We start from the raw sequence: 22587 nt of genomic DNA on the forward strand, positions 1-22587 counted from the left end.
CGTTAAGATAAACAAACCAAGCTCAAGCTTCACAATATTCGGCTCGTTAGCTCGTGAACATGTTCGTTAAGCTTATAAATCAACTTTTAAATAAAAAAAATAATAGTTTTGATATTGAATTTATAGATTTTACACTCTACTTATAAAAAATATAGACAAATATATTAAATTTATTTATTAGAATAAAATTATAAATTTTAAGAAGAATATTAAAAAAAAATTAAAATATATAATTTAGTTTTTAATGAATATTTAAATTTATAATTTATATTTATTAAGCTCGTTTAGACTCGATAAAAGCTCGAATAAGTTCGTGAGCCATGAATATATTCGTTAAAAAAAGCTCGAGCTCGGATCGATTATAAACAAACCAAACTCAAATATCCAAAAATTCGACTCGGCTCGACTCGATTACACCCCTATCAACAATCCGAAGGAAGCATGAATTTGAACCCATACATGGATGTACCTTCCATCTTCACCAAATAGGAAACAACTTTACATGCGCTTCAAGAATAACAAAAAGTCAAAGGCAAAGTCCCTCAAGTAGAATACGATCTTTATTTTTTTCCGCCTCTTTCCCACAACCCTTCTCGTGCGCGCCCCAACTCGTCGCCCTCTTCACCGCCTTCCTCCTCCCCGCCTCAACTTTCGGCCTCGCCAACTCGACTTTCAGCCATCTTTTCTGCCTCCTCCTCACCGGTGCCACCTCTCTCTGCTAGTATTTCTTCGATGCCTCCTCCTCACCCACTATGTGACTTCATTAATGGTATTACTTTATGGTTTTGTATTCGATGCCAGATGAGCAATAGTTGTGACTGGATCTGGAGGAGCTGAGGCACCAGCAGAGCATCGCCAAGAGGCCTCAAGTTGCCTCCCTTCTCGTCTCTGAGATTCGTAGCCTCGAAGCCAAGGTAAATCTCACTTCTCTACACGTTTCGTCTCTGGGATTGGTTGTGATGTTGTATTGTGCCATTCGATTGTGATTTTGTTGGAACTATCTGTTTAATTGATGGTTGATGTGTAGTTGTCTGTGATGACTGCGACGACAACAGGGGTAAGGCTTCTTTAGAGAAGGCATTGGTAGCTGCTGCCTCTTTGAAGAGTTATGTTACCCTGTCATCGTTCAGCTGGGATCAAGACCATGATAAGATGAAGGTATGTTGGCTTCATTTTTTTACTGTACTATTTCTGATGCTTTGAGTAAATAAATCACACTGCCTTCAGAGCATCGCTAACAGAAAATAAGAGTCCAAACATACATTAAATTTACATGAATAATTTTATCAAACCATGTAAATTTTGATCAATCAACAACCACACTATCTTGCTAGATCACCTACGTGGATGTCCCCGGGGTCATGGTGTCGCGGTAGGATATTTAGGTTGTCTCCTAGATACTCGCGGTTCGAATCCCAGCTACGGCGTATTTGCAGGAATTTTCCTCCAAATAGGGAGCGTAATCAAAGGATGCTGGGCTTCTGGGCTGGCCACCGCGTGCGCTTCCTGATTTATCCTGGTGGTCGGTGAAAAATTTCCATGGGACCGCACCGATTACTCCCAGAGATAGTCAATAAAACTAACTGAAATTATCCTTTTCAGATCACCTACGTGGATGACTATTTAAATTATGTGGTTCATTTCTTGATAAATCATCAAATATTAATATTCTAAATTGTGTTCATTCTCCTTGTGAACTTTCAGTTGCAAATTGCTCGTTATAGCATGTCTTTAGTAAATTCTCGCAGCATCAGTAAGATCAATTAGTAGGCTCCTTGTGATATTTCAATTGCAAATTGATCCTTTTTATAGCATGTCTTTAGTAAATCCTTGCATTAGTGGGATCAACCACTAGGACTATAGCACTTTGATCAAATTCTGCATCTTCTATGGATGTTCAACTTATGCTAATATTTCAAATTAATTAACCAAAAAAATACCCATTTTCACTTCCACCATCATAAATTAATTCCCTCTCCTTGAGACTGACAATATCAATCTAACTTTGAAGAATATATTTTCTTTGTATGGTTTGGTCATGTATTTCTTGAAAGTGGTGATTTTGCACAACTGCTGGGCCTGGTAGCCTTTTGTCACTTTCGAGGTGTCGGGCATCGTGATCTAAAGCCAGAGGTCCACTATTTTTCCTTGATGCTTCTTATATCTTATTCTTGCTTTTAATTAAACTCCATATTTGTTGTTGATGTCTTCTTCTCTATGTTGTAACAAAATTTTCTCTTCACAACTAAAGATGAAATTTCTTCAATGAAATTAATTTACTTCGGTCTTTTTTATTTTATCAGAGAACGTGATAATATGTCACATTTGGTGTATTAATTTATTTTTTTATTCCTTGTGAACTGAGATAATTGCAAACATATAACTATACAACACTAGTGGAACTAAGTAACAGGATTTCCCACATGACTTCCGAACATCTTGTCTACCAAATCAATTGTGCCATGTGATCTACCTTTTTGTTTCATTTTTATGCTATTATTAAAGAGTGGAACCTTTGGTCACCGATGAAAGGCTAAATGACACTGTTGGAAGTTCATACTATGTTGCTTCTGAAGTCCTACATAGATCATACAACACTGAAGCAGATATGTGGAGCATCGGTATTAATATTCATAGATTATATATGTTATTTTGTATTGTTAACACACAAACTTTCTGTATTCATTGCTTATGATTTATGTGTTTTGCACCATTTTTCTATCATATTTCAGCATAATTACTATTTTGCGTCCAGATATCTGCTCGGTGTTTGTTTTTACTTTTAGGAGCAATTTGGAACAGAAAAGGATTCTAAAGACGTAAAAGAACATCATTTGAAGAAGACCATGACCTAGCACTTGTTTACTCTGTGGAGAGAAATCTGCTCGGTGTTTGTTTTCACTTTTAGGAGCAATTTGGAGCAGAAAAGGATTCTTAAGACGTAAAAGAACATCATTTGAAGAAGACCATGACCTAGCACTTGTTTACTCCGTGGAGAGAAATATAAGGATTGGAGTGCCCAAGTCATTCCAGATGCAAATTGGGCCTAGCTATGCCCTGAGGGATGGCGAAGGAAGCAGCAAGGACAAGGGTCATGCCAAATGGCATGACCAAGGAGAAGAACCAGAGCAAAATGGCTTTAGCAGTGCCAAACGACACAACCAGGAGCCAACCTGTTCCACATTCCCAGGTTTGAAGAACAATCGTGCCTTAAGGCACGACCATGCCTCTAAAACCCAGTTTTGAAGAACCAGCTATGCCAAATGGCATGACTCAAAAGAGCTAACAGAGAAGACTCTGTTTTGTCCATGCTATTTGGTACGACAAGACACCAGAGTTAGCTTTGGCCGTGCGATATGGCACGGCCAGGTGCCCTGAACCAGAACCACTTTGGTTCTGGCCGTGCTAAATGACAAGGCCAAATGCACATGGTGTGCCTTGGTCGCGTCTTTATGCACGACCACCCCGTGCCTCATCTCTATAAGAGGGGACTTCATCTCCTCCACAGGAGATGAAGTTTAGAGATGGGCGAAGATCATCTAGGTCAAATCCTTGCATCCAGATACATCATCTGGACGATCCGAGTCCATTCTGTTGCTCCAGCCTCGTCGACACACTAAGATTTGCATCCAAAGGCTTCACTTGACATCAAAGGATAAGATTTCCTCTTCCTTCTCTTGGATTTCTGTTATTAAGAGTCTTTGAATTGTATATCTTTTGATTATGGAGTAGATTTATGCTGTTATAGGACGTAGGGAGTAATTGTAATATGTGGATGTTGTAAACTCTATTGAATTACCGATTTCTGTGTTTGATGAAGCTTGTACGCACTTGTTCCGTTTGATGAAATGCTTTCAAGAAGGTTTTCTATAAGAACATGAATTTATTTATCTAGATTATATTTCTTTATGCGTAGATGTTATTTCTATAATAAATATATTGCTGTGTGTCTAGTGTTGAACATGAATATGAATTTTCATTGAATAGATATATGGATTGTTACCTCTTCTGAGTGTATGCTCCAATATAGCTTGACATGACTTTAGGATACTTATTTAACATTGAGTATCTAAGGTAACTATCCTTTTATATGGATCATAACCTCTTGAGGGATAACCACTCTATGTATGGATGTCTATCACTTGACTTGATGGGGGTTCCCTAATTATATGCTATGCAAGTGACCTACGTAATCTAGAGACGTAAACTTGGGGGAATTCTTGTTCTGTTTGAAAGGATCGACCAAAACTTGGCTAAATACTTTGAGACCTTAGAGCATAAATGACTGGAGTAATTTAGAAAGAGAATTCTTGAATAAGTATTTCCGTCTAAAGAAGATAATTTTATGGAGGAATCAAATACTAAACTTTAACCAAGGAGAAGGAGAATCATTATGTCAAGCATGGGAGAGATATACCACCCTAACTCAGTCATGTCCACATCATGGTATGGAGGAATGGTTGATTTTCCAGATTTTCTATATGGGCCTATCCTTTCCTAGTAAAATGCATCTGGATCTAGCTGCCGAAGGTTCATTAATGTGTAAGAGTTTGCATGAAGCCTATGCTCTGATTAACCAGGTCGCCAAGAACCTAATTGATTAGTCAGAGGATAGTGTGGCAATTCCGTCGTTCAGGATCTCCGAAATAGAAAATCTTTGTGAAGACATCGATTTTCAGTTTGAAGACTTTGAATAGTTGCATGATGAATTAGAAGAATTTGCACCTTGGTGTGGTGGAACTCTTGCACGAATGCTAGAAGATTCAACCTCATCAATCGGATTGGATGTGAGTAATGACCATGAAGACCAAGAGATGATGGAGGAATTTAATTTCCAATTATTAGAAGATTTCATTGAAATAAGTTTGGAGTATGATAAGGAGGACATTTATGATGAAATTATGATACTTGAGCAGTGACCATCAATACCTAAGATAGTGTTACCATAAGTTGAGCTTAAGCCCCTACCATCAAATCTTAGATATGAGTTTCTTGGATCAGATTCTTCTTTCCCAGTTATAATTAATGCTAGCCTGAATGAAATGGAAACTCAGAAATGAGTCAAAGTGTTGAAGATGCACAGAAGGGTACTAGGGTATACAATTGATGATATAAAAGGGATTAGTCCTTCTCTATGCATGCACAGAATTTTGTTAGAAGATGATCAGAAAGCTCAGTTGAATATCAAAGAAGACGGAACCCCAATATGAAGGAAGTAGTCAGAAAGGAAGTGCTCAAATTGCTTGATGCAAGAATAATTTATCCCATCTCAGATAATCAATGGGTAAGCCCAATATATGTAGTTCCTAAGAAAGGAGGAATGACAGTGGTGAAAAATGAAAATAATGAACTTATCCCTACAAGGACAGTCACAGGATGATGTATGTGTATCGACTACCGGAAATTGAATAAAGAAACTAGAAAAGACCACTTTCCTCTTCCTTTCATTGACCAAATGCTAGAAAGACTTGCCAATCACAAATATTTTTGCTACTTGGATGGATATTCAGGATTCTTTCAAATCCTTATTCACCCAAATGATCAGGAAAAAATTACATTCACATGCCTATACGAGAAATTTTCTTATAGACGAATGTCATTTGGATTATGCAATGCTCCCACGACCTTTCAGAGATGTATGATACCAATTTTCTTAGATCTAATAGAAAATATTATGGAAGTGTTTATGGATGATTTTTCAGTTTATGGCATTGACTTTGACTCCTGCTTATAAACCCTTGCTAATGTATTGAAAAGATGTGAGGAAACGAATCTAGTTCTGAACTGGAAAAATGTCATTTTATGGTAAAAGAAGGAATTGTTTTGGGGCATATGGTATCAGAAAGGGAAATTGAGGTCGATAAGGCAAAACTAGAAGCTATCGAAATATTACCTCCCCCAGTTAACGTAAAAGGGATCATGAGCTTTTCGGGACATGTGGGATTCTATCGACGATTTATAAAATATTTTTTAAAAATCTCCAAGCCTTTGACTAATTTGTTATTGAAGGATGCTGAATTCTGCTTTGATCGGAATTGCTTTGAGGCATTTGAAAAGATAAAGTAGGCATTAATATCAGCTTTGATAATTCAAGCTCCAAATTGGAACCTACCCTTTGAAATAATGTGTGATGCAAGGGTTTTTACTGTTGGGGAAGTCTTGGGGTCGAGAAAAGATCAAAAATTACATGCTATCCACTAAGCTAGTAAGACTTTAGATGATGCTCAGATTAACTATTCAACTACAGAAAAAAATTATTGGTACTAGTCTTTACATTTGATAAATTCAGATCATATTTAGTGGGTGCAAAGGTAATAGTATATACTGATCATGTGGTTGTCTGGTACTTTTTGAGCAAGAAGGATGTTAAACCACGTATAATCAGATGGATTTTGCTTCTTCAAGAATTCGATTTAGAAATTCGTGATAAGAAAGGGGCAGAAAACATGGTGGCAGATCACCTATCCATAATACATCAGAATAGTGAAGAGAAGTCTGGAAATGATTTACCCATCAATGATTGTTTCCCTGATGAACAACTCCTGGCCATTTCCAATGTTGGGATACCTTGGTATGTAGTCATAGTGAATTTCCTTGTTAGTGGAATCCTTCCCCCTAACATTACACCACAACAAAAAAAGAAATTCTTGGCCATTTCCATTCATCATCATATACTAAGTATTATAAATGGGATAAACCTGTTGGTTGCTACACTTGGATACCGTTCTGTTCCCCTGTATAAAAATTTTATACAAGCACAGAACTTTCCTAGCTACCATTGTGCTTTACTGAAGTTAAACTTGAATCACAAACGGAACTTAACATTATTGATTCAAGTTCAATCTTCAGGAGTTAAGCTTGGATCGCAAACAGAACTTAATATTATTAATCCAGGTTTAACCGATGTGTTCTTCCTAAGTTAAACCATATTACAAAAGTTATCAAATATCTATTTCAAAAATCGACTCCCAAGTCAAACATGACGAGATACTAGACCTTCTTGGATATGAGATCATCCACCACTGCCTCGACAAAGCCTTTTAAAGAAGTCGGATATTTAACTTCTTATAGTAAACTAGGTTTAACTATAGAGACCTCAATTGAAGCACAATATCGAACATGAAATCGGAAAAACGATAACAAAACGATAACATAAAAACCGTAAGCCTCTTGTGTTTGGTATTTCAAGATCTGAACAAAAGAATGAAGTAGTTATGACGCGAAAACTAATAACTAGTTATACCTTTTGTAACTTATAGACCTCTTGATCTTCTGTTATATTCCTCTTCTTATCTCGGACGTCGTGTGCGCGATGATCTACCGAGATGAGAATCCACCCAAACCTTCTTCTTCCTTCTAAGTTTCGGCCACCACCACCAAGCTCCAAGGGATGTTAGAAAACAAAGCCTCCTTTCTCTCCTTCTTCCTCAAGCAAGATCCGGCCACCAAAAGCTCCAAGAGATGTGATGCCGCCGGCCTCCAAGGAAGAAGAGAAGAGGATGAGCAAGAGAAGAGGGCCGGCCACCACTAAGGAAAAGAAAGGAGAGGAATAATAGATGTGTTATGCAATGGGGCAACCCCTCCCTCTCTTTTATAATCCTTGATCATGACAAATAAGGAAAGTTTTAGACATAATTAAAACTTCCTTTTTCTTGCCAATGAATAAAAGGAAAATTTAATTAAAATTTCCTTCTATTCTTGTTATGGTCGGCCACCTCAGTGAGCTCCAAACAAGGAAAGTTTTAAACATAAAATTAAAACTTTCTTATTTGTTTCTGGAATTTTTAAAATAAAAATTTCTCTTTTAAAATTCCTTTCTTGGTTAGTAATAAAAGGAAACTTTTATAAATTAAAATCTCTCTTTTAAAACATGTGGATGGTTACTGATCCTATCCGGAAACTGAGTCGGATGAAGGCGGGTCTCGATGTACTGGAAGTTGACGAAAAGTCGCCGCGGCATTGGATCTACTTGGCACCCCCCGGAAAGGTTCGCACGGGCGGCTGATGAAGGAAGATGACCAGGATGATGACACTACGACTCTGCGCACACTCAGACGAACCCACGAGTCGTCAGAGACAAAAAACCAGAGAAAAAGTCCCCGGGTCAGGCCCTCCGACTCTCAAGTCAAGTACTTTTTCCCCAGAAAGCACAAAGAAAGGACAAAAAGTAAAAACGAGTAAGAAATGACGAGTGAGCGTACCTGCATAAGGGACAAATCATCCTTTTTTATACTGCAACAGAAGTTTCTGGGTCTGACGGGTGTCAGAGAATGTCGGCTATCAGATTTTGTCTGGCGGTGAATGACACGTGGCACCTTCTTATTGGCTGGCGATAGAATCAAAGGGGGTAATGAGCCCCGACTGTTAGCATATTCCTTGACACACTGATTATTCTTTGGCATTCTGTAACAGGCAATTACGATTCCCTGGCTTGTTTGTCCTGTAGTGCCTGGACGCTAGGTCTGTATTCCTAAGTCTGTACTCCGACCTACTTCTGTATGTTGTTATCCGTGATTCGTCTGTCCCGACCTGTAGGCCAGACCTGTATCCCGACCGGCTTCTTTTCACTGTTATCCTTGGCCTGTACGTTTCGACTTATACGCCAGATCTGTATCCCGACCTGCTTTTGTTCACTGTTATGCATGGCTTGTACATTTCGACCTGTACGCCTGGTCTGTATCCTGACCTGCTTCTATCCACTGTTATCCATGGTATGTGCGTTCTAACCTGTACACCAGGTCTGTATCCCGACCTGCTTCTATCCGCTGTTATCCATGGCGTGTACGTTCCGACCTGTACGCCAGGTCTGTATCCCGACCTGCTTCTATCCGTTATTATCCATGACATGTACGTTCCGACCTGTACGCTAGGTCTGTATCCCGACCTGCTTCTGTTCGCTGTTATTCATGGCCTGTACGTTCCGACCTGTATGCTAGCACTGTATCCCGACCTGCTTCTATCTGCTATTATCCGTGGCATGTACGCTCCGACCTGTACGCCAGGTCTATATACCGACCTGCATCTGTCTAATATTATCCATGGCGTGTGCGTTTCGACCTGTACGCTAAGTCTGTATCTCGACCTGCTTCTATCGGCTGTTATCCATGGCGTGTACATTCCAACCTGTACGCCAGGTCTGTATCCCGACCTGCTTCTATCCGCTGTTATCCATAGTATGTGCGTTCCGACCTGTACGCCAAGTCTGTATCCCGACCTGCTTCTATCCACTGTTATCCATGGCGTGTACGTTTCGACCTATACGCTAGGTCTGTATCCCGACCTGCTTCTATCTGCTATTATTCATGGCGTGTACGTTCCGACCTGTACGCTAGGTCTGTATCCTAACTTACTGTATTTTGCCCGAGGCCTTTCCTTCTGCGCCCTTACCTGGCCTTCTCCTTAGTTGTATTTGGCCTGTGGTTCCAATTCTCAGCTGTACCCGGCCTACGAACCCCGTTCTTGATTGCTATCGAGCCTGGATCCGGTCCAACTTGGCCTCCTATCCTTTGACTGCCCCGTCAGCTGGGACTCTGACCATATCCACACAAGCTTGACTTCAACCTCTACGGGGCTAGACTTTTGACCTCCATGGGGGCTAGACTTCTGACCTCCATGTAAGCTTGATTTCTGACCTCCACGTAAGCTTGACTTCTGACCATCCTGTGGTCTTGACTCCTAACCACATCATCTTACTGACCCCACAATCATGCACCATATCACAAGCCTCCCCCTCAAGTCTAGTTGAAGGAGGCTCTAGTCCGACTGACTAGACCCAAGTCCCTTTGTTACCTGACCTGATTCTTTCATCCTCTGCTGACCTGTTTTCCATCTATCTTCAGAATTTCTTGCCTTCCTAGGATATAAACTAGATGATTCTACATGCATATTGTTTCTTCAACTTTCGCGCCTACTTTCCTCCTATAAATGTTACACTGTTTTCTAAGCATCCACTTAATATTATTAATCCAGGTTTAACCGATGTGTTCTTCCTAAGTTAAACCATATTACAAAAGTTATCAAATATCTATTTCAAAGATCGACTCCCAAGTCAAACATGACGAGGCACTAGACCTTCTTGGATATGAGATCATCCACCACTGCCTCGACAAAGCCTTTTAAAGAAGTCGGATATTTAACTTCTTACAGTAAACTAGGTTTAACTATAGAGACCTCAATTGAAGCACAATATCGAACATGAAATCGGAAAAACGATAACAAAACGATAACATAAAAACCGTAAGCCTCTTGTGTTTGGTATTTCAAGATCCGAACAAAAGAATGAAGTAGTTATGACGCGAAAACTAATAACTAGTTATACCTTTTGTAGCTTATAGACCTCTTGATCTTCTGTCATATTCCTCTTCTTATCTCGGACGTCGTGTGCGCGATGATCTACCGAGAAGAGAATCCACCCAAGCCTTCTTCTTCCTTCTAAGTTTCGGCCACCACCACCAAGCTCCAAGGGATGTTAGAAAACAAAGTCTCCTTTCTCTCCTTCTTCCTCAAGCAAGATCCGGCCACCAAAAGCTCCAAGAGATGTGTTGCCGCCGGCCTCCAAGGAAGAAGAGAAGAGGATGAGCAAGAGAAGAGGGCCGGCCACCACCAAAGAAAAGAAAGGAGAGGAATAATAGATGTGTTATGTCATGGGGCAACCCCTCTCTCTCTTTTATAATCCTTGATCATGGCAAATAAGGAAAGTTTTAGACATAATTAAAACTTCCTTTTTCTTGCCAATGAATAAAAGGAAAATTTAATTAAAATTTCCTTCTATTCTTGTTATGGTCGTCCACCTCAGTGAGCTACAAACAAGGAAAGTTTTAAACACAAAATTAAAACTTTCTTATTTGTTTTTGGAAATTTTTAAAATAAAAATATCTCTTTTAAAATTCCCTTCTTGGTTAGTAATAAAAGGAAACTTTTATAAATTAAAATCTCTCTTTTAAAACATGTGGATGGTTACTGATCCTATCCGGAAACTGAGTCGGATGAAGGCGGACCTCGATGTACTGGAAGTTGACGAAAAGTCGCCGCGACATTGGATCTACCTGGTACCCCCCGAAAAGGTTCGCACGGGCGGCTGATGAAGGAAGATGACCAGGATGATGACACTACGACTCTGCGCATACTCAGACGAACCCACGAGTCGTTAGAGACAAAAAACCAGAGAAAAAGTCCCCGGGTCAGGCCCTCCGACTCTCAAGTCAAGTACTTTTTCCCCAGAAAGCACAAAGAAAGGACAAAAAGTAAAAATGAGTAAGAAATGACGAGTGAGCGTACTTGCATAAGGGACAAATCATCCTTTTTTATACTGCAACAGAAGTTTCTGGGTCTGACGGGTGTCAGAGAATGTCGGCTATCAGGTTTTGTCTGGCGGTGAATGACACGTGGCACCTTCTTATTGGCTGGCGATAGAATCAAAGGGGTAATGAGCCCCGACTGTTAGCATATTCCTTGACACACTGATTATTCTTTGGCATTCTGTAACAGGCAATTACGATTCCCTGGCTTGTTTGTCCTGTAGTGCCTGGACGCTAGGTCTGCATTCCTAAGTCTGTACTCCGACCTGCTTCTGTATGTTGTTATCCGTGGTTCGTCTGTCCCGACCTGTGGGCCAGACCTGTATCCCGACCGGCTTCTGTTCACTGTTATCCTTGGCCTGTACGTTCCGACTTATACGCCAGATCTGTATCCCGACCTGCTTTTGTTCACTGTTATGCATGGCTTGTACATTTCGACCTGTACGCCTGGTCTGTATCCTGACCTGCTTCTATCCGCTGTTATCTATGGTATGTACGTTCTAACCTGTACACCAGGTCTGTATCCCGACCTGCTTCTATCCGCTGTTATCCATGGTGTGTACGTTCCGACCTGTACGCCAGGTCTGTATCCCGACCTGCTTCTATCCGTTGTTATCCATGACATGTACGTTCCGACCTGTACGCCAGGTCTGTATCCCGACCTGCTTCTGTTCGCTGTTATTCATGGCCTGTACGTTCCGACCTGTATGCCAGCTCTGTATCCCGACCTGCTTCTATCCGCTATTATTTGTGGCATGTACGCTCCGACCTGTACGCCAGGTCTATATACCGACCTACATCTGTCTAATATTATCCATGGCGTGTGCGTTTCGACCTGTACGCTAAGTCTGTATCTCGACCTGCTTCTATCGGCTGTTATCCATGGCGTGTACGTTCCAACCTGTACGCCAGGTCTATATCCCGATCTGCATCTGTCTTTATCCATGGCGTGTACATTCCGACCTGTACGCCAGGTCTGTATCCCGACCTGCTTCTATCCGCTGTTATCCATAGTATGTGCGTTCCGACCTGTACGCCAAGTCTGTATCCCGACCTGCTTCTATCCGCTGTTATCCATGGCGTGTACGTTTCGACCTGTACGCCAGGTCTGTATCCCGACCTGCTTCTATCTGCTATTATCCATGGCGTGTACGTTCCGACCTATACGCTAGGTCTATATCCTAACCTACTGTATTTTGCCCGAGGCCTTTCCTTCTGCGCCCTTACCTGGCCTTCTCCTTAGTTGTATTTGGCCTGTGGTTCCAATTCTCAGCTGTACCCGGCCTGCGAACCCCGTTCTTGATTGCTATCGAGGCTGGATCCGGTCCAACTTGGCCTCCTATCCTTTGACTGCCCCGTCAGCTGGGACTCTGACCATAGCCACACAAGCTTGACTTCTGACCTCAACGGGGCTAGACTTTTGACCTCCATGGGGGCTAGACTTCTGACCTCCATGTAAGCTTGATTTCTGACCTCCACGTAAGCTTGACTTCTGACCATCCTGTGGTCTTGACTCCTAATCACATCATCTTACTGACCCCACAATCATGCACCATATCACAAGCCTCCCCCTCAAGTCTAGTCGAAGGAGGCTCTAGTCCGACTGACTAGACCCAAGTCCCTTTTTTACCTGACCTGATTCTTTCATCCTCCGCTGACCTGTTTTCCATCTATCTTCAGAATTTCATGCCTTCCTAGGAGATAAACTGGATGATTCTATATGCATATTGTTTCTTCAACTTTCGCGCCTACTTTCCTCCTATAAATGTTACACTATTTTCCAAGCATCCACTCAAGTTCCGAGGAAGTCCCTTCACCTTCTTCTTCCTTATAAAAGGTCCGAGCACACTCTTCTCCTCTCGGCCTCAAGCTATCCTCTTGTTACTAAAGTATCTTGTCTCCATGGAACCTGCAACAGAACCTAGCGAACTTTCTTCTTTGCTTCGACAAATTACCCACCTGATGGAGTTATTGGCTCAGAAAGAGGAAGCCTCGCTTCAGCAAATTTCCCATCTGATAGAGTTGTTGGCTCAAAAAGAAGAAGCCCTGCTAGAGATGACTGCGAGCAGAGATCTTCAAGCGTCCCTTATTCATGAAATGGAAAGCCTCTGGCTGGCCGCCAAATCTAGAACCCGGGCCGAAGTTGCTCTCAAGCTGAAAGCTCAATCGGACTTCCAGAGCCAAGTCCACTATATTATCTATTTGAAGATGAAACATGAGGACGAGGTGACTCTCCTGAAAGAGGAAGGACGGATCAAAGACGAGACCATTGGGCAACTAAAGCGCGCCATCGATCTTATTAAGGAAGATCTAACTAGAGCACAAGCTCATCTGGTTAGGAAGGATCAAGCCTCTTGATCTGGTAGCAGTATAAACCCTTAAAAAGTGTACCCGCTGTTAACGGGATAAAGTCTGCTTCTTGAACTTCACTCATGATGTAGCCCCATACCTTCTTGCTCGGGTATCATTAGGCTTCTATAAAACACCTGTATTTCTCTAATATTTCTAGCAAGAATAACAAAAATAATTAGGATAACTGCTTACCCCACATTCCCCTTACCTCATAAATTATGATCCCCCGACCGGCACAACTGCACTACTTAAGCAGAAACCCTGAAAATATGGCTTACTGACCAGTCGGGCACAAGAACTTGGCTTGTTGTATCTTGCTTTGGCAAATATATGGAGCGTCGACCTAGAAAATCATAGCGCCGACCAGGAAGGTCGTTGGGCGTGAGAGTCATGCTCACTTATAACTCGCACTGGGGCAAGAGTCTGGGATAGCCGACCGGGAAGGTCGTTGGGCGTGAGAGCCTTGCTCACTTATAACTCGCACTGGGGCAAGAGTCTGGGACATCCGATCGGGAAGGTCGTTGGGCGTGAGAGCCTTGCTCACTTATAACTCGCACTGGGGCGAGAGTCTGAGACAGCCGACCGATAAGGTCGCTGGGTGTGAGAGCCTTGCTCACTTATAACTCGCGCTGAGGCGAGAGTCTGGAACAGCCGATCGGTAAGGTCGTTGGACGTGAGAGCCTTGCTCACTTATAACTTGCATTGAGGTGAGAGTCTGGGACAACCGACCGGGAAGGTCGTTGGGCGTGAGAACCTTGCTCACTTATAACTCGCACTGGACGAGAGTCTAGGACAGCTGACCGATAAGGTCATTGGGCGTGAGAGCCTTGCTCACTTATAACTCGCGCTGAGGCGAGAGTCTGGAACAACCGACCGGTAAGGTCGTTGGACATGAGAGCCTTACTCACTTATAACTCGCACTGAGGCGAGAGTCTGGGACAACCGACTGAGAAGGTCGTTGGGCGTGAGAGCCTTACTCACTTATAACTCGCACTGGGGCGAGAGTGTGGGACAGCCGACCAGTAAGGTCGTTGGGCGTGAGAGCCTTGCTCACTTATAACTCGCACTGGGGTGAGAGTCTGGGACAGCCGACCGAGAAGGTCGTTGGGCGTGAGAGCCTTGCTCACTTATAACTCGCACTGAGGCGAGAGTCTAGGACAACCGACAGGGAAGGTCGTTGGGCGTGAGAGCCTTGCTCACTTATAACTCGCACTGGGGCGAGAGTTTGGGACCCGACCTGGACGGTCATTGGGCATGAGAGCATGCTCACTTATAACTCGCACTGGGATGAGAGTCTAGGGCAACCGATCGGCAAGGTCGTTGGGCGTGAGAGCCTTGCTCACTTATAACTCGCACTGAGGCGAGAGTCTGAGACCGACGACCGAGAATTCTTATGAAAACCCGTTCAGAAATAGATGTTGTTGACCTGGGGGTGATTTCCCGACCAGGATAGATGTTGCCGACCTGGGGGTGATTTCCAGACCAGGACAGATGTTATCGTCCTGGGGGTGATTTCCCGACCAGGGATTGCTTGAAAAGACCGCTTCGACCTCGTCTGCAGGCAAGAGATATACAGTATCAGATGCATCGTGAAGATAAAAATATTAAAATCTTACTCAGTCCCTGGGAAAGGGATGTCTTGTGGCCTTGCCACATTCGAATTTCTTTCCCGCCCATTTTCTTTGCCGTTTCCCAAGAAGATTGCCTAGCAGACGTTTTCCGTATGCCCGCTTCCTCTCATGATTTCCTTATCACATTTATCATTAATACGCTTCCTAGAGTAGTGACACCTGTCCCATGCCTTTATTGCTTACGTCGTATGATGTCGCCGACTTTACTCCTTTTTGTACATGACTTCCCATAAGAGCATGTCGTTCTGTGATCGGACGGTATTGGACACTTTACCCAAAAATATACTCGACTCATCTTTCGATATTCCTTAGGAAATGTGACGACCCGCCTTCTACTGGCTAGGCTGTAAGGTCGGACCGTCACATTATGCTGTGCTAAGCTATATCCATGACCATTACTAAGTCTAGGTGCGGAAAATTGTACCAATTTAAAACCTTGCTAAGCTAATACAAGTTCTTGGTACTACATGTGCTAAGGGATGTAATCTAAGGTATACATGACATATCCTACATCCCCTATGGTCAAGAAGCTGAATTGCAAGGTCTCTTGGTCGAAAACCAACTTCTCAATCGATCCAGATTGAACTCGATCGATTGCAAGCTGTTGGATCGATCCATGGATCGATTCAGATCGCTACTGTGCTCGGGGTAATTATCTGGATCGATTGGATGATCGATCCAGACTGGCCAATCGATCCAGTGATCGATTCCAGAGCTCTCTGTTCGCGGGAGCGATTTCCCGATCGATCGAACGATCGATCCCGGAACTCTCTGTTTGCGACAGAATGCGTCTGGATCGATCGGCTGATCGATCCAGAAGCTTACTGTTCACGGAACCAGGCTCCCAATCGATCCGCTGATCGATTTAGGGCCCCCCCAATCGATCCATTTATCGATTGGGGTTTCTGATTTCGCAGCAAAACTCTGATTTCAGCACTGTTTTGTGCCAAACTCACCTACAAGAGTTCTACATTAGCTGGAAACATACCAATAACACATAACTAGGATTATGAGCATAAGTACTAACAATCTAAGCAAGTCTTTCACGATTCAAGGCATTAAAATAACTAGAAATGCGGAAAATAACACTATATAAAAACTAAAGTCTTAGTTTGCTAATTTATCCAAGATCTTTATTCCAGGTTCCATCCACACACATCTTCATCGCATTGACCTCCAGCCTCCGCTAATCCATCTTCCCTTTACCTTTATTTGCAGTATAAGGAAAGAAGTATCTGTAAGCTTTACGCTTAGTAAGAAACCATCTACCTCACAAAACATGCATATGATGCAATTTATGCTTTTAAAACATGCTATTTGAAATATATGCTGAACAGGTAAAAGCGTAGCATGGCATACAAACAAACTAGTCATGGCAACAAGTGCTAACATAAGCTATCATATTGTATCAATAGGAAACTAAACTGATACAAGAAACTGAGCTGAGCTAATTCTAAACTAATGCTAAAGCTGTACTGAATTCACATAACTATTTGTGAAGTTTTGGAAACTATTTTCATAAATAGGTTAAAATTATAATCATGCTGCTGTTTGGGCCCGGCAACTGTACTTGCTATGCGCGCATCCCTAACTAGACCCGGGTTTGCAAGTCCCGAATTTAGTAGGGTTTACTAGGTTATCTAAACCTAGGGACGACTGTGAGAGTCCAATCCAATGGATATCTGATCCAGTACAGTGCCACTGCTAAAAGTAAAATACTGAACATAAGCTAATAATGCTCGTCTTGCTCTTACTAGGTTGTCTAAACCTAGAACTAGGTTGTCTGAACCTAGAGGCGACTGTGGGAGCCCAACCCAATGGACATATAGTCCTGTAAAAACTGAAGCAAGACTACTATACTATCTTAAATGTTTCTGTTGCATTTAACTGAGCTGTTAAACTGTCTAAAACTATACTGGTTATTTTATCGAACACTTGGTGTACGTCATCTCTCCTCTCTATTAGGGAGATCACCTCTAGGCACCCGACAACGTCTAAAACCTCCAACTAAAGGGGAAAACATGTCCGGCCCATCTAGAGATGTTCGACTAATCCCTAAATCTATGAGGAGGGTTAAATACATCCTGTATGTCGACAAAAATCTTCATATAGCAAATCTAAAGGCACACAATCATACGAAAGCTACTTATACTGCAGGTGAGGGGTTTCTTACCTCCTGCGCTAGTTTTCTTACGAATCTAGTCGCTAGTTTTCTGGTGGAGACGATCTTCTCGACGATTCTCTTGCGTCTACTCGTTCTTCTCGTGAAGAGAAGCGTTCTCGTGCTGGAGTCGTCGCCGGGAAGAGCCCTTATGTCCCTAGGGGTGGAACCCTAGACTTGCTTGTGGTTGGCGCCGAGAGAAGAAGAGAAGAAAAGGGAGAGGGCGGCGTGTGAGGGTTTGGGAGAGGAGAGAGTTACGTTAAAATAAAATAACTCTTCACTTGATTCCCTATTTATATTAAGGAATTAATTCGCCCAACTCAACTTAAATATAACTGATTCCCTTTCTTTTCAGCACGGCCCTGCTGTGTTCTCCTGGTTACTAGAGTTCACCTTAAGTCATAGGACCCAATAGGTCTCGGGTTCAATTCTCGCATAGGCTATTCTACGATTCTATTTATTTTTGCTACTTCTGCTACTCTAAAAATTCTGTAAAAATATCCTAAAATTCTAGAAAAATATTAGGATATTTCTAATAATTATTTTGAGAATTTTCGGGCGTTACAGGAAACCCCCCTTTATAAGCCCTAAAGGCAGTCCGCCGTCGTTGCCTTGAGCATTTCGACTACCCTCGTCTCCTCGTTGCTTCGCTGTCTCTGGTGTCTCAGCCCTTCCCCTTCTCGACTCCTTACGCCTAGTGCTCCTCCTCCTTTCGACTGAGCTCTTCTTCGACCTTCCTCACCTTTGATAATGGCAGACGGTAAGGCCTCCTTTTGGTATTCGTGCTATATTTCTGACATAGATGACTATGACCTGTCCGTGATTCGGTCTAACCTGAGACTTAGTGAGGATTACGAGCTTCGAGTTCCCACACCTAGCGAACATCCATCATCCCCTCCTGAAGGTTTCATGACTGTTTTCAAAGATCAACTTCTGGGAGGCCTTCGTTTTCTCATACATCCCTTTATCTCCTCCCTGAGCCGCTACTTTGGTATCTGCCCCTCTCAATTTGCTTCCAACTTCTTCAGAGCTGTATATGACACTGTCATTCTATATCGCATATACCAAATCCCCTTGACCGTTCAGCTATTCCATCATTTTTATTCTTTCAAACGCTCGGAACCATGGGTATTCATGGTACAGGTTAGGCCTGGTTATAAGTTCTTTTCTAACATGCCCTCTTCCAACAAAGGGTAGAAATCTTGTTTCCTCTTTATTAGATCACCTGAACCTTTGGTCGAGTCGACCCAATGGCGCTCTGACATTCCTTCCAACCTCCCTGTACACCAACATCCGCCTTCCTGCAACGCCGCTTCAGAAAAACTTCAAGGCGTGAGCGTTCGCTTGTCTATAATACTGTTGGAAGGCTTTTTGTATTCTTTCGGACTCAGCCTAGTTCAGGCAGAGATAGGGGCTCCATTAGGTAAGACCCCGTTTTCCTTCTTGCTGTTCTTCGCTAACTGAGGTATTTTTCTTTTACTTTGTAGAGGCCGCTATGCTCCGTGCCTACTCCTCAAACATAAAACACCAATTCTTACCGTTTTGAAAGCCTTGAGTGTGGAGTTGAAACAGGGCTTGACTGCTTCATCACAGTCTGCCCTTCTGCCTCACAATCTGTCCCACCTGCACCAGCTCGGGAGGAAGCTTCCCCGACTCTTCCCCTAGATGCTGCTCCTGCGGAAGACCCTGCCACCTCAGAACAGGCCGAGGAAGAGCGAGCTGCTTCTCCCCCAGCTAAATGACTATGCCTCCAGCGTAAAAGGAAGAAGGTTACTCCTGCGATTCAGGAGTCTCCTCCACCTCTTCCTTCAGGCCAGTGTTCATTCATAACCTCTCAATCTTCAGAGGCCAAGGCCATTACTCCCGACCGGGAAATGACTCTGGGACTAGAGGTTCCCCCTCTATCGCCCCGAATATCAGCCCAAACACCCGGTCGGGCTCTGACTCCTGAGCAATCCTCTCTTCCTGCTCAGGCCTCCTCTCCCCGGTAGATCCCTTTTCCTGTATTAGACCAGCCCAGGAGCTCGGCAACTTGACTCACCACGCTCCTCTTCCTGTAGCCACTCCGACCTCCACTTCTCGATCTCAGGGGAGAATCCCCCAAAAAGTATTCCTTCACCACTTCTTGGCGTCTGCTCTCCTTCGTCGAGCCCGATGCTGCCGAAGAAACTGCAGAAGAGGCTCCTCCCACTGTTGGCCTGGTTCAGTTGCAGGGCGAGTTAGTCGCGTCCTGGCGGTCTGGCAATCGAAAGTTTTGGAACAATCTGCCGATGGAGGGGTTGGATCACGCCTCTCGCCAGATAGTCTCTGTGAGTTTTTCTTTTCTCAAGGCTCTTCCTCTAGAATTCCTTATAATCCTTCACTTTATGTCTTATGCAGGCCTGCTCCGCCGGCCTAAGTGCGATTCAGTATGCAGCAAACTTGCAGAGGGAGCATGAGGAGCTGAAGGCTCACTTTCAAGAATTGGAGCTGCCGCTCACACCTCGCGATCCACTCAACCCGACCCTCGGGGACCTGGCCGGATATTTACGCTTGATTGGGGAGTCTGTAGAGTCCGCCTGTAACATCTCTCACGTGACTTTTGACAAGATAAAGACCTTGGAGGCGTCTCTGCAGACCAGCGAGTCCAAACTGGCTTCTAAGGCGGAGAGGCGTTGCTTGCTGGTAGTTGAGTTGGATGAGAAGGACGCCCGGTTGACCACCCTATCCTCTGATCTGAAGAATCTACAAGAAACCCAAGAGACTCTTCAGAAAAGTTTAACAGATGTTCAGGGTCAGCTAGCTTCCAGTGCCGATCGGGAGAAGGCCATTCAAAGTCGCTGGGAGGCGGCCAGCCAAGCAACCCTCCAATCAATGCAGGCCGATCTTTTGAAAGCTCAGGAGAATGCTTCCCAAAGTCAGAATGTCACGCCCTAGGGGATCCCTGTCCGAAGAAATTTTGGCAGCATCTCCCCTGTACGGCTGACAATTTGAAACTTTATACATTGCCTCCAGGGCCACATATACATCGGCCAACACGGTCGGAACAATAATAATAATAAAATGCAACACATAGACATCCATGCAGTTTAATAAATAACAAAACTAGAACAGTGATAAGAAGACTAAAAAAACAAACCCTTCTCAACTACACCCATAAAGCACAAAACTGATGTCCTATTCCACTACATCTATAAAGCTCAAATTCGACGATAAAATCAACTCACCTCTTCTACCGTCTAGGTAGGCATGTAGTAAAATAAATCCAAATAAAACTCATCGACAATATCCATAAAGTAATACAAGTCCAGATAGTGCAATAAGAAACATAACAAAAGACCAAATAAATGTATCCTCTCTGGATCTTCAGGGGACTAGCGACTGGAACTCTCCGGACAACCTCAACCTGAAAATAGTAAATATCCACGGGGTGAGTCAACTCCTCAGCGGGTAACTACTGATATGCATAATAAAGAAAATAACAACCAACACTAATCATGCGTACAGTCTCCTGATATAAGAAGGATAAATACAACTGAAATAACCAGGAGAAAACTGTACTAACCATGACCAGGGTATAAGTATAACAAGGTCGTCAGACCGAGAGGTATCAAAATCCTGTATGCATGTCAAACATATGCATCCATCCAAATGCAAGATATAAGTGCAGCAAATAAAATCAGAAAATGCATAAATGCATGTGATGCCAATGATGGGTCCTGGTCACCCCTGACGCAGTCAGCCATCTCACACACGATGGTGAGACCGAGTGGGTAGGGTTGTGACAACCGTGCACTCTGATATCACTACTTCTGATGAGTGACCGAGTGGATGGGATGTTGTCGGAGTACACCTATCCTCCTACCCCAAATCATAAATGGGGGAGCTCAATGCTCTCATCTCCCAGTACACAATGACAGGGAGGGATCCCGACGTGCTACCACGCTGCAGTACACTACCCATGAGCGTCCTAGCGGAGCACCACCGAGCCAACTGACGTGCTACCACGCTGCGTCACGCTACCCATGAGCAGACCAGCGGAGCACCGACAGAGATGAAACTGGCGATGTGCTCAACAATAATGGAGCAGACTATCGCACAGCATGTAATCATGAGAATGGTGCATGACACTAAGCATGACAAAATCCTGAGCAACATAGCAATATCCATATATATGTAAAATATGTACCATAGGACAATAAATCAAATCAAAGGTACACAGATCAGATAAGGTATAAAACATAGGTCCTGAACATAATAAAAACATGGTTGTGTCACTACCCCTATAAGCATGTATAATCAGGTAGGTACTAACATGATGTGCATAACAAATAAACAAACAAGCATGTAACAGATCGGGTAGTGATCAATCCAAGTAGATAAGAAAAACACAATTGTTGCTATTTGTTAAAAACATTACTATGCATATCAAATGACATAAAGTCAAAGTACCCGCCTCCAATATAGATCGAGCTAAACGACCTCTGTGTCGAAGTGCTCGTCCCGCGTCAAAGTCTTGTGTCACCAATGTATACATTTTATTTAGCTAAAAAAAAATATCCAAATGAATAGCTAAATAAAATTCTTAACAACAATTTAGGGCAAAACCCTAAATCCTAAACCTCAACCTACCTAAACAAAGTCTAACGATAAATTAGGATTAGTTACCTAATCTCCAATCCACCATTGGATCAATAATCCAAACTTAATTCCATTTACACATGATTAATCATCTATATAATCAACCTCCTAATTCCATTTATACAAATCATGAAAACTACATCACCCCTGATTCAAACACATAAGCAATTATGTATGTACCAATTCCTATCTAAATCAATATGTATCATAACCATGTTCCTTACCTAGATTCACATGATCATCTAACCAAATCCTCCAATTCGAAACATGATCTACAACAAGTATTCAAATACAACTAATCCTTACCTCAAATCACAGCTGTGCTGGATGGGAGGTTTGTTACGTTGTTGGGAACTAAGTGTCGTTGGACAAGAATAACAACCTCTCAGCAAAGACTTCTTCACTCTTCCTCTCCAATCTCGTTCCCTTGATCCACAGCCAGGAGGAAGAACAAGCACAGCAGAGAAACACAACAGAGAAGAAGATTAGAGGAGAAGATCACTGATCCACTGCAAAGTTCGTGGCT

General features: G+C 42.9%; 1 long non-coding RNA gene across 2 annotated transcripts in view; it reads left to right on the top strand.

The window, feature by feature from the left end:
- The first annotated feature begins 550 nt into the window (after window positions 1-550).
- LOC122028670 overlaps window positions 551-22587 on the top strand; it is a 38166-nt gene continuing 16129 nt past the window's right edge. The window contains exons 1-3 of one of the 2 annotated variants that reach the window (XR_006124909.1): window positions 551-702; window positions 802-914; window positions 1028-1158. This is a non-coding gene — a long non-coding RNA (uncharacterized LOC122028670). Of the gene's footprint in view, window positions 703-801; window positions 915-1027; window positions 3770-22587 lie in introns of those variants that run through there. The other variant, XR_006124908.1, reaches the window with a different exon arrangement.

Source organism: Zingiber officinale, chromosome 10B (genome assembly GCF_018446385.1).
Source record: "Zingiber officinale cultivar Zhangliang chromosome 10B, Zo_v1.1, whole genome shotgun sequence".
NCBI lineage: Eukaryota > Viridiplantae > Streptophyta > Magnoliopsida > Zingiberales > Zingiberaceae > Zingiber > Zingiber officinale.